This window comes from Phacochoerus africanus, chromosome 15 (genome assembly GCF_016906955.1).
Source record: "Phacochoerus africanus isolate WHEZ1 chromosome 15, ROS_Pafr_v1, whole genome shotgun sequence".
Lineage (NCBI taxonomy): Eukaryota > Metazoa > Chordata > Mammalia > Artiodactyla > Suidae > Phacochoerus > Phacochoerus africanus.
The window spans coordinates 9248417-9261763 of record NC_062558.1 but is presented as its reverse complement, the minus strand read 5'-3'; the positions used below and the strand labels follow the sequence as shown (position 1 = coordinate 9261763).

General features: G+C 40.9%; 1 pseudogene; it reads right to left on the bottom strand.

The window, feature by feature from the left end:
* Positions 1-283: 283 nt before the first annotated feature.
* LOC125116443 (destrin-like) lies at positions 284-1371 on the bottom strand (annotated as a pseudogene).
* Positions 1372-13347: the final 11976 nt, after the last annotated feature.

Sequence of the window (13347 nt, the reverse complement as noted above, 5' to 3'; positions counted from 1 at the left end):
TGCATTGTTTTATGAACCACATGACTGAAATGATTAAAAATCATGAGTTTAACAAAAATATTTACAAGATGACTCATCAAAATAGGCATTTGGCCAATAAGACTTTAATTTCATACCAAAAAAAAAAAAAAGTAGAATTTAGATTGATTAGGGCCGTGGGCTCATGTTCATAGAATAGTTAGTTTACTCTAACAAATTGGCAAGACAGCTCCCCTCAGGGAGTCCCTGGCCTCCGTGTGTTTGCTTTACTTATATAGCAAGAGGACAGCATTGAACACGGAAGCTTTCCATCTGTGGCACTGAATGATCATCTACACAGGCCATCCTTCAAAGGCTACAATTAAGGATCCACCTAGCTTTTCCGCAATACAAGCCCGATTAAGGTCTTCTGGCCCGTTTGCTTGACATTCGTGTTTTATGCCTTGAAATTCTTTTCTTTTTTTTTCTTTCTTTTTTTTCTTTTCTTTTTTTTTTTTTTTTTTTTTGGCTTTTTGCCATTTCTTGGGCCGCTCCCATGGCATATGGAGGTTCCCAGGCTAGGGGTCTAATTGGAGCTGTAGCCGCCGGCCTACGCCAGAGCCACAGCAACGCAGGATCCGAGCCGCGTCTGCAACCTACACCACAGCTCACGGCAATGCCGGATCGTTAACCCACTGAGCAAGGGCAGGGACCGAACCCGCAACCTCATGGTTCTTAGTCGGATTCGTTAACCACTGCGCCACGACGGGAACTCCTGAAATTCTTTTTGATTGTGTCCTTGGAGCTGGCATAGATCATTTTACTTTTCAGAGGTGCTAGTTCTGGTGCCCACAGAAAAAACATCAGTTCCCATTTTCTGGACTTCTTGGTTTCAAAGCTTGCATCATTCAAAGCATAGCGAGCGACAAGCTTTGTCAGGAAGCATCCCCACAAGATGCTTCAAAGGATCAGTTATGTTTACACCAACATCTCCAACTAAGATCTCTTTGCCTTCTTTACAATGATGCACTTTTTGTCTGCACTGAGACAAAAAACGACAGCCTTCTTTCTCTCTCTCTCTCTCTTTTTTTTTTTTTGTCTTTTCTAGGGCTGCATATGGAGGTTCCCAGGCTAGGGGCTGAATTGGAGCGTAGCCACCAGTCTACGCCACAGCCACAGCAACACAGGACCTCACAACTCACTGCAACGCCGAATCCTTAACCCACTGAGCAAGGCCAGGGATCGAACCTGCAACCTCATTGTTCCTAGTCGGATTCGTTAACCACTGAGCCACTACGGGAACTCCCCCTTCTTTCTTTTCTTGATTTCTTCTGGTGTGGAGCACTTCTGAACTTTCATGTCATAAAAAATGCAGCATACTTCATCAGCAACTTGCACTCCTGAAGCCATATTTGCCTCAGCGGTCACAGAGCGTGGGAGAGGGAGCCGGCCAGAGCCGAATCTGCAGGGCGTCCTCCTCACAGCAGTGGGACCGAGCTATCAAGCTGCAAGGCGACGCCCATATCTAGCATAATTATAATCAGATATCTTCAATTATCTCAAGACTATTTTCTTTTTTTGGTCACTCCCCTGCATGTGGAAATTTCTGGGCCAGGGATTGAACCTGTGCCACAGCAGTGACAGTACCAGATCCTTAACCTGCTGTGCCATGAGGGAACTCCTCAAGAATATTTTTATATTTGGTTCATCTGAATCAGGATCCAAAAAGGAGTCTACAGATTTTTGTTGTTTAGTGTTATTAAGTTTTAAAAACTATCCAAAACAATCTTCCAACATTTCTTTTCAGGGTACTTACTTGTTTCAGAAGTTGGGTCAGTGGTCCTATAGAATGTCCCATGTTGGCTGTTTTTCCTGGTGGTGCCATGTCACTTGTTCCTGTCTCTCATATTTCCTGTAAATGGAAGTTAGGTCTAGAGTTGAATTAGTTTTAGCTTCTGCTTTCTTGACTAGAACATTTCACTTGTTCCTGTCTCTCATATTTCCTGTAAATGGAAGTTAGGTCTAGAGTTGAATTAGTTTTAGCTTCTGCTTTCTTGACTAGAACATTTCATAGGTGATGCTGTGTGATTTGTATTATATCACATCAGGAGGCACACAAATGTCTGCTTGTTTGACCTTTACTGATGCTAAGATTGATGACTCGCTTCAGTGGGTGATAGGTTGATACCTACTTTGTAAGTTCCTCATCAGTTTCTCCTTTAATCATTTCACACATTGATGATGCTTAACTGAATCAAATATTTCACTCGGGATTGCAAAATGATTATTTTAAAATGATTATTTTTCCTTATTCACTAGCTGGATGTTTTTTGAAAAGAATGTTACCTTATCAACTAAGCAATTTGGTTATCCTGAAATTAGGATAAGTGATGAATCCATGTATTTTATTTGCAAATCTTCAGAATAAGAAGTTGATGCCCTGGTTTTTCTACTTATATCTCAAGGGTCACATTTTTGTTTTTGTTTTTGACATTACCCTTCTTTAGCTTTTTCTTTTCTTCCTTCTTATCACTATGAACTATGAGTATTTAAAAAATAAGTACAATGTGTTTAAATTAATTGCCTTCAGGAGTTCCCGTCATGGCTCAGTGGTTAACGAATCCGACTAGGAACCATGAGGTTGCGGGTTCGATCCCTGGCCTTGCTCAGTGGGTTAAGGATCCGGCGTTGCCTTGAGCTGTGGTGTGGGTTGCAGACGCAGCTCGGACCCCGCGTTGCTGTGGCTCTGGCGTAGGCCGGCGGCTACAGCTCCAATTAGACCCCTAGCCTGGGAACCTCCATATGCCGCGGGAGCGGCCCAAGAAATGGCAAAAAGATAAATAAATAAATAAATAAATTGCTTTTAGTAAATTTTTTGCATGTGGAAGCTCCTGGGCTAGGGATTGAACACATACCACAGCAGCGACCTGAGTCACAGCAGTGACAATGCCAGATCCTCAAACTGCTGGGCCATCAGGGAACTCCTCAGAAAAATTTTTGATGTACAAATTATCCTATTCTTAGCCAGAGTTAATGCTGGTTTGGGTGCCCTTTGACAACGACCCTTTTGTCTCATAATTTTTTTTTCTCTTTTTAGGGTTGCACCTGTGGGATATGGAAGTTCCCAAGCTAGGGGTTGAATTGGATCTGTAAATGTCAGCTTACCTCATAGCCACAGCAACGCAGGATCAGAGCTGTGTCTGCGACTTACACCATAGCTCATGGTTTAATGTCTGATCCTTAAGCCACTGAGCAAGGCCAGGGATCGAACCTGCATCCTCACAGATGTAGTCAAATTTGTTTCTGCTGAGCCATAACGGGAACTCCTGTCTTACCGTTTTTATTTTTGTTCTTTGTTTTTGCCTTTTCTAGGGCTGCTCCTGCAGCATATGGAGGTTCCCAGACTAGGGGTCTAATCGGAGCTGTAGCCGCAGGCCTACACCAGAGCCACAGCAACGAGGGATCCGAGCTGCGTGTGCGACCTACACCACAGCTCAAGGCAACAACGGATCCTTAACCCACTGAGCAAGGCCAGAGATCGAACCGCAACCTCATGGTTCCTAGTCAGATTCATTAACTGCTGCGCCAGAACGGGACTTCCTCATTTTTATTTTTGAAAGCTTCCATGTTTTTCATCATGAAAAACCTTTCCAAACTTGAGAAATATTTGAATTACAGATTTTTCATGAAGTCTCTTCCTTCCAAATACACATGGAAATTTGGATTAACTGTGAACAAAATGTTGCCAAGAAGATGTCCCTCTGGATTTCTTGTAGTGACTCATTTGCACATCAACAATAAAATTATTAATATTTTCAATCTTTTTTCCTTCTGTATGTTCAATGTTTTATTCATCAGATGTTTACTGAATGCTTAATATATTCTATGCACTATTCTACTTGTTGAATAAACAACAATAACCATACAGGTCAGTGCGCCTGCTGATGTGAAATTTACATTTTACTAGGAGAGATAGGAAACAAACAATATAAAGAAATAAGGGTGGAGTTCCCCTTGTGGCTTAGTGGTTAACAAATCCGACTAGGAACCATCAGGTTGTGGGTTCAATCCCTGCCCTTGCTCAGTGGGTTAAGGATCGGCATTGCCGTGAGCTGTGGTGTAGGTTGCAGACATGGCTTGGATCTGGCATTGCTGTGGCTCTGGCATAGGCCAGTGGCTACAGCTCCCATTAGACCTCTAGCCTGGGAACTCCATATGCCACAGGAGTGCACGGCCCAAGAAAAGGCAAAAAGACAAAAAAAAAAAAGAAAGAAGGGTATTACTTTTATAGTGACAAATGCTAAGAGATGTATACACACACACATACACACACACACACACACACACACACACACACAGACACACAGACATACATATTCTGTGATGGTTAATTGTGTCAACTTGAACAGGTCACAGGAGGCCTAGACATTTGATCAAACATTATTCTGGATGTGTCTGTGGTGGTATTTCCGGCTGAGATTAACATTTGAATCATGGACTGACTAAAGCAGATGGCCCTCCCTAAGTGGGTGGGGCTCATCCAATCAGTTGAAGGCCTGAATGGATCAAAAAGACTGCCTAAACCCCCAAGAAAGTGTTACCTGGAGTACTCTTACAGAACACATGACTTGCTCTGAAAGAAAGTGCTTGCAATGTGAAGTGGATTCACGTAGCCAAATGTGTCTATGAATTGGGATATAGAGAAATGATAAGGCACATAAGCAAGATCTAACTAACCTCCAGGGTTAACTTCTCACTTAATTGTTCTGTATCAAATGATCAGATTAGTCACAGGCTGTAAATTTCTAAATAATCTTCATTCAACTTCAAACATCTTGGCACATCATGATTTTCCTTAGCATAGAGTTCTGTGTTCTGTGATATGGCACACGAAAGCAAATAAACTGCAGTAACTGGGGATCTGGGTGCATGCCCTGCTGTGGATCTCTTGAGGTAGAAATATAGTTTAGGTTTGTGACAGCCCAGTGGAAAACTGCAGCAAAACTAAGCTAGAGATTATGCTTCTTGTTTCATAAATGAGAAATCAAATTGTATGAATTTTCCTAAGGATATTGTTTAAGTCCATGAAAGAGGCACAGATATGATTTAGCAGGCTGGACAAACACTCTCCTGCAATTCATATTCTTTCCAGGCTTTGATTTAACAACTTTGGCCTCATGTTCAGTGAAAGATCCTGGCTTAGCAAATAACCCTGCAGAGACCATTTCATGATGCCAATTAAAAAGTTTTTCCTGGCCGCCTTTTTGGTCCTCTTGCTTTTCTTTATATAACTTCCACATAAATTGCCTTAAAGAGATTCATTCAGGTTGTATGTAGCTGCTCCAGGTGTTACACAGCTGTCAAAACTTAGAAGCTACAAGTTCTTAAGAAGCACACTGTGGCTTGCTCTCTGCTGAGAAACAGTTAGAACCAAGATGCCTACATTCAGCATTTTGTTGATAATATTTTCTCTCATATGAAAGGAAAATACAATTATTGTAGAAAATAAGAGCAAAGATAAAATAATAAAAATTACTTGTAATCCCCCAAACAGCTACCACTGTCAAAACTTTTCCTGTTTTGTGTCCTATGCTTATTGTAAACAAATCTTGGCAAATTGGGTGTATATATACACACGTGTGTACACATACTTCAAAGCACTGTACTCTATGTATTCACTGCTTTTTTTTGCTATGGACTAATTCATTAAAAAAAATTTAAATAGATATGAAATAAGCATTCCAGATAATTGAATAATTGTAATAACTTACCTAAATACTTGTTAACATTTCTTGATAATTATTGTCAAAAAACTTGGGTTTTGACAGAAAACAGATGTATCTTTATTATTTGCAAATATAAACATTTTATATAGTGACAATCATGCCTTCACATACGCACTCAAAAAATGTTTATTGCACATGATTGTATATAAGATGGGGTGAAAATGGAGCAGACTGAAATTTTCTTTAGCAATCATGTTACTAAGACTCAGTACAAAAGATCTTTTTTTTCCCTATTTTTATTGATATGTAATGCATATTAACTCAATGTGTTTGTTATGCAAATTTTTATTTTTATTGAGCTATCACTGAGGCGTAACATTTTATTGTCTTGTATGTAAAATATAATTTGATATATATATACATTGTAAAATGATTACCATAAATTAATATCTGTCACCATGGAGAGTTACATTTTTTTGTGTGTGTGATGAGGACTTCTAAGATCTATTTTCTTAGCATCTTTCAAATGCACAATACAATATTGTTAACTATAATCAACCATACTATATATTATAATCCCCAAAACTTATTTATCTTACAATTGGAAATTTGCACATTTTGACCACCTTCGCCTATTTTATGTTCCTCCCCCGTCCCCATCTCTGGAAACTACCAATCTGTTTTCTGTATCTGTAAGTTCAATTTTTTTTTTTTTTGATTCCACATAAGTGAGACTATGCATATACTTACTGTTTAAAAAACTCCACACTGGAATATAAGCTGCCTAAGACAGACACATTTTCCATTTTATTCACTATCATTCTCTGTCTCCTTGGTCAATGATTGGCATTCAGTAGATGCCCCATACATGTTGGTGGAATTGATAAATTCATGAATAAAACTTACCTTTAGTTAATATATGTATGTTCACATTTTCCCATATCATTAATTGTTCTAGTACAACATCTCTTAAAAAGTTTTTAAGGTATAATTCACATACAGAAAACTATATGTATTTTAAGTGTACATCTCAATAAATGTTGACGTATTTGTCATTTATTTGCCCCACCTTTTTTTTTTTTGGTCTTTTTGCCTTTTCTAGGGCCGCTTCGCGCAGCATATGGAGGTTCGCAGGCTAGGGGTCTAATTGGAGCTGCAGCCACTGGCCTACACCAGAGCCAAAGCAACTCCGGATCCAAGCCGCATCTTTGATCTACACCACAGCTCACGGCAACAATGGATCCTTAACCCACTGAGCAAGGCCAGGGATCGAACCACAACCTTATGGTTCCTAGTCGGATTTGTTAACCACTGAGCCAAGACGGGAACTCCTATTTGCCCCACCTTATCAGTATTTAGAACGTTCCATAAGCCCATAGGTTTCCTTGGGTCCCTTCCTTTTCCACGTTCCCCCTCAGGTTCCTCTAGTCTGACTATTCTCACTGTAGTTGATTTTTGCCTCTTCTTGAAATTTGCATTAGTGGAATAATTTCTTAAAAAGTACACTTTTGAATCTGGCTCTTTTCATTCAACATTGTTTTATTAAAAGATTCATTCATTTATCAAAGGTTCATTCTTTTTCGTTGCTGCTCTCTTGTATTTTGCTATATAAATATACCGTAATTTATTCATTCTTCTGTTGACAGACACTTGGGTTATTTCCTTTGGGTAGCTGTTATGAGCAAAGCGGCTGTGAACATACTTGTCCAAGTCTTTTTGTGGCCATGTGTTTTCATTTCTCTTGAGTACCTAGGCACACATCATGGGGTAGGTGTATGTTTAACTTTCGTAGCCAAATCATTTTTCCAGTGTGGTTGAAGCAACTGATCCTACCAGCAGAGAAGTATGAGCGTCCCGCTTCTTCCATATCCTTGCTAACAGTTGGCATTCTCGGTCTTTTAAATTTAGCCATTCTGGTGGGTCTTGGCTGGCATCACTGTGGTTTTAATGTGTATGTACCTGATGAGTAATGATGCTGAACAGCTTTCATGTGCCTACCAGCTGTTGGGTATCCTCTTTGGTGAAATGCTATTTTTACGAAGTGGTGCTTTTGATGAATAGAAGTTGTAAACTCTAATTAAGTCCACTTTATCAATTCCTTTTCTTCTGTGGTTAAAGATTTTGGGGCCCTGCTTATGGAAGTTTTACTCACTACAAGCTCATGTAGCCATTTGTCTATGTTTTCTTCTGGAAGCTTGATAGCTTTACGTTTAGATCTATGATCCATCAGAACTAATTTTTGTCCATGGTGTGGGCTGGAGATCAAAGTTCATTTTTCCATACAAATATTCAATTGCTCTAGCACTGTTCATTGGCAAGATCATCTCCCCTCCACCCCCAGAATTTACTGATGCCTCTGCTGTAAATAAGGTGGCTGGATCTGTCTGAGTCTATTTCTGGTCTTCATTTTCTGTTCTGTTCTTTTTGCCACTAGGGCACCACTTTTCATGGTTGCAAAGTTTAGCTTTTCCTGTTGTTAGATATTTACTTTGTTACTAAATTTTCTCTAGTATAAGCATGAATGTCCCTAGAAATAAGCTATTACTCAAATCCATGACTTTATAGAACTAGAATTGTTGAATCTAAGGAATGTACATATTTTAAGGGTTTTCTGTGTATTTTCACAGTGCTATCCAGAAATATAACAAATTAAGCTCCAGCCAGCATTAGATGAGAGTGCATGATTTATGCTTTTGGTTACTAGTGAGCCAAGGGTAGATTAAAAAAAAATTCAAAGGCCATTTCAAAGCTTCTACTCTTGTAAATTATGATACACCTTTTCTGTTTTCCACTGGAATGTTTACCTTTTTATGTATTAGAAAGAACATTTTTGGCCATGTCCACAGCACATGCAAGTTCCTGGGCGGCAGCTCCACGATGGATACTCAAGCTGCTGTGCCACAAGGTAATGTCTAGAGAGAACTTTTTCTATTTTTTTTTTTTTTACAAATTTAAAACATTTTTGAATAATATTTTAACTTACAAGTAATTTTTCATTTTATATTTTTCATTCTTTTGTTATGGCCACACTTGTGGCATATGGAAATTCCCAGGCTTGGGGTCGAATTGGAGCTGCAGCTGCTGTCCTATGCCACAGCCACAGCAACTCGGGATCTGAGCTGCATCTGCGACCTACACCACAGATTGTGGCAACGCTGGATTCTTAACCCGCTGAGCAAAGCCAGGGATTGAACCTGCATCCTCATGGATACTAGTTCGGTTCTTAACCTACTGAGCCAGAACAGGAACTCCATATATTTTTTCATCTTGATTAATCTCTTTCATTATAAATTTGTCCCTAATATCATGATTATAAAATCCTTTCTCATAATGAGTGATCTAGCTAGCTAGCTAGCTATCACCTCTCTGTCTATATATACTGTTTTTCTTTCTTTTTTTTTGTCTTTTGTCTTTTTGTTGTTGTTGTGGTTGTTGTTGTTGTTGCTATTTCTTGGGCCGCTCCCTCGGCATGTGGAGGTTCCCAGGCTAGGGGTCCAATCGGAGCTGTAGCCACTGGCCTACACCAGAGCCACAGCAACGCGGGATCCGAGCCGCGTCTGCGACCTACACCACAGCTCACGGCAACGCCGGATCGTTAACCCACTGAGCAAGGGCAGGGATCGAACCCGCAACCTCATGGTTCCTAGTCGGATTCGTTAACCACTGCGCCACGACGGGAACTCCTGTCCTAATTCTGATGAAAAAAAGTACTATAGATACACAATGTATGTGTGGATGAAAATGTCACTTGCCTTATCAGTAAACAACGGATGTTGCAGCCATCAAGCCAAAGGCTACTGCAGCCCCTCACTCCCGCACTGTGCACCCTGAGGGTGTTCAGGATGGAGAAAAGCAGGATACTGGCCCTTGATAGTTAAGGTGTATATCAAAGGAATGATTTCAACGACTTCAAATAAAGAAAAGTGCTAAATTCATTAACTTGAGATGTCTTTTTTTCTTTAATTAACAATAATTTTTTTTTTTGTCTTTTTGCCATTTCTTGGGCCACTCTCATGGCACATGGAGGTCCCCAGGCTAGGGGTCCAATCGGAATGGCAGCCACTGGCCTACGCCAGAGCCACAGCAATGCGGGATCCGAGCTGCGTCTACGACCTACACCACAGCTCACGGCAACGCCGGATCGTTAACCCACTGAGCAAGGGCAGGGACCGAACCCGCAACCTCATGGTTCCTAGTCGGATTCGTTAACCACTGCGCCACGACGGGAACTCCAACAATAATCTTTTGATGTTCTGACTACTTGGTTTTTGTTGCAAAAACTACTCTATATCCTGGCCCCACTCTTACTTCTTTGGAGCCCTCCCTCAGAGCTATCTGAGAGAAACTCTTCGGGGATTAAGTCCTTGGCAAGTCCGCCAAATAAAGCATAATTCTCAATTTTTTAGTTTGTGCTTTTTTTTTTCATCGACATATCTCTTCATATTCTCAATACCATTAATGGAAAAAATGTTTTGTTGTTGTTGTTTTTGTACAAAAATAATTGCATATAATTTACAATGCAAGCTAAGCCTGTTTAGTTTGCTTTGTTTTGGCCTGATTCCCATTTCTCCCAGGCCAGCTAGGCACGGCCATCACCGAGAAGAGGGGCAGCTGTCTGTAGAATGTGGACATGCCACGCAGAATGTTAGTGGTTGAAGGGATCTTAGCATTCATCCTCTCCAATCTCAAATTGGAAATGCAGAACCAACATCCAGAGACGTTAAGTGACCTGGCCAAGGTCGTTAGTGCTAGTGGTGGAAGTGGATTGGAAGCGTCCCTCATAACGTTTTCTTCTCCTGCTGGCTGGTAGCTGGAAGTGAGCCTGCTAATGCCCTAGTGATAGAGACAGAGCAGGAGAGTTACACAGGCAGTTGTAGAAGTCCCAATAGGGCATCAAAGACAGAGAGGGAAACCTAGGGAACTTTGGGAAACCACTGTAAGGCAGTAATCGCTCCAGAAAGCCATCAGAATGTTGTGGAATGAAGCAGGTTTGCTTAACTATAAAACCACAAATAAAAACATAAGATGTGACTCAGATTATTAAGTGAAAGATAAAATGAGGCCTGTATTCAAATTCAGAGAGGTGATGACCCTAGGACCAAGGACAGGAGTTTAAGGAAAAGATGACATTCTAAAGTAGGAGAGCCTCACTATACCGAAACTTGAGATGATTCAACACATTTTAGCATATGTTACCCCCCTTCTGCTGATTCGAATAAGCACCACGACAGTCCTAGTTTGACCTCATAGGGTCAAATGCTCTCTTACCTGATACGAAGGAGGACCTGGTGATGTAAGCCTGACATCTACTTGAAGAAGGAGAAAGAAGGCTGTCTTTTCCCCTCCCCACTTTCCTTGGATTATAAAAATGTAGCCCACCTAATCCTCGGGGCAGAGCCTTCTCATCGGCCAGTTTGTATCTCTCATAAGCATCCTAGCTTAATAAATTTATTGCCTATCACATTGTTTCTCACCGAATTCCTTCTGTGCTGAGACATAAAGACCCTAACCTCAGCAAGTCCAGACACCAGGTGAGTGATTCTAATTAAAAAACTATGGGTTCAATCCCCAATCTCGGTTTTGGCTGGGTTCAAGTCCCAAATCTGGTTTAGGCTGGGTTCTACTCAGAGGAGTTTTGGTTTCACTAGGATAGGCAACTCTAATATAAATATATACAGTAGAATTGGTAATTAATATTGTCTCTTTTGCTAGAGGTAAGCTGTGATATAAGGAAATTCTGGGAAGAGGTGATGGCCCCAGTGAGGGGTTGAGTTTGGAGGACAAAAAAGTATGTTTTCTCAAGTTTTCATTTTGGCTTCGGACTAGCATTGGGAAGAAGGGGATGATTTCTAAGAGCAAAGGTTGAGAAACTGATTCTGTGCCAACTCTTTGGTTCAAATGGAATTTGAGGAGCACATGATGTGTTTTTGAAGATGCTTAGCAAGGTAGTTATTTAAGATCCCCTGGGATGCCAGTCAATCTAGGCTCAGAAGGCCCTTTACATCTGTCTAGTCAAGATGATGAAGATGTTTAATGAATATTTGTCCTTCTGCAAGTGGCTGCCTGAAAAGTGTTATTAGTCCTTGAAAGATTTGTGAGGCCCTTTCTGCTGATGCTGTAGGACCCTCGTAACTTTGATTGTTGATGCCCGGCTAAGTTTGCACACACAGACAAATCTTAAAATGTATTTTCCTGCCTATAGGAAAAATGCCTTTTGACATATTTCCCAGAAGCTAAAATTTGTTTGTTTGCTTTTTTAGGATTTTAAACCAAGGCTCTTTTTTCTCCCTCAGTGCAGTTGACTAAGGGCGTTAAAGCAGTTGAGTTAGGTCAGTGTAGTCTGACTAACTTAAGCAAAATATGAATTCCTGGCCTCAAGAAGGACAGCACCAGGCATGTTTTGGAAATCTCAAAAGTCAATGCTTCTTTATGGGTGAATAGTAGAAAACCTGTGATCTCTTAAGTGTCCATATGTGAGTCACCAGTTCAAGACACACCATGTGACAAGAGAGGCTCTGTGCCCATCTCTTGATGACAATGACGTGGGACCATCACAAATAGGGAAGGGGTAGTTCCTCAAAGAAAAGAAGAGACGGCGAGTGGGTAAAAGTAGTCCAGGTCTCCTTGAAAACCAAGGGGAGAAAGTCTCTTTTGGACTCTTGGAAGAGAGAACATGCTTAATGTGAGATGAGGGAGGCATGGGGGGAATGGCAGTGGAGTGGGAATTAGGGGACCCAGATGCACCACTGCTGACTCTCTACAACACCCAGGGAAAGTAGGGAACCCTGTGCTTGTGCTTTGAAGGCCTGTGACTTCTTTGAGCTGCTCTGAGATTCAGAGGAAAAAAAATGAATATGTTAGTGTTTTGCAGATTGCAAATAACCTGTGAAAGGAGAAAACCACATTAAGAGCATCACACAGCAACATACAAAGCTTGACACATGAGGAGACAGGCTCACAAGTCCAGGTTGGCAGTTTTGTGGTATGTGTGTGGGGTGTTTGTTGAAAAAAACAACAACAACAACAACAAAAAAAAAAACACTCATAAGAACACTCATAGCTGTTTTATCAGCTAGTTTGGAAACCAAGGCCCTGTGTTGGGTTCATTCCATGGCTTTGCTTCCCAGAAATCCAACTCTTTGCTCAATCCTGAGACGCTTTGGATTGGAATGCTGCTGCATGTATATCAGATATCATATTTGATCCTTGGTGGATAGAACATGACTTGTCCTAATCCTAATATAATTATTGTTCCTTGGTCTCTTTGCCGCCTTCTTCTTCTTCTTTTTTTAAATTTTTTGGCCACAACTGCAGCATGTGGAAGTTCCTGGGCTAGGGACCAAACCCATGCCATAGCAGTGACAGCCACAGCAGTGACAAGGCGGGATCCTTAATCTGCTAAACCACCAGAGATCTCCACTTTGCCTTCTGGATGGGATTGTGCCTTTCAGATTACTAATCACCACTTTACTTTGCAAAAATGCTTTTCAAACATTCTTAAGTGATTTCTTTTAATAGCATTCAAAGGTACGTCATTAGGATTTTAGAGCACCTCACGGTTGAGGGAGGTAGCCACAGGGCAACTAAGGCTATGCCTACAGACATTGTAAATATGGAGCATATGAGGGAGAGGGGGGCTTTATTGCAGAGCTGCTGATGTGGC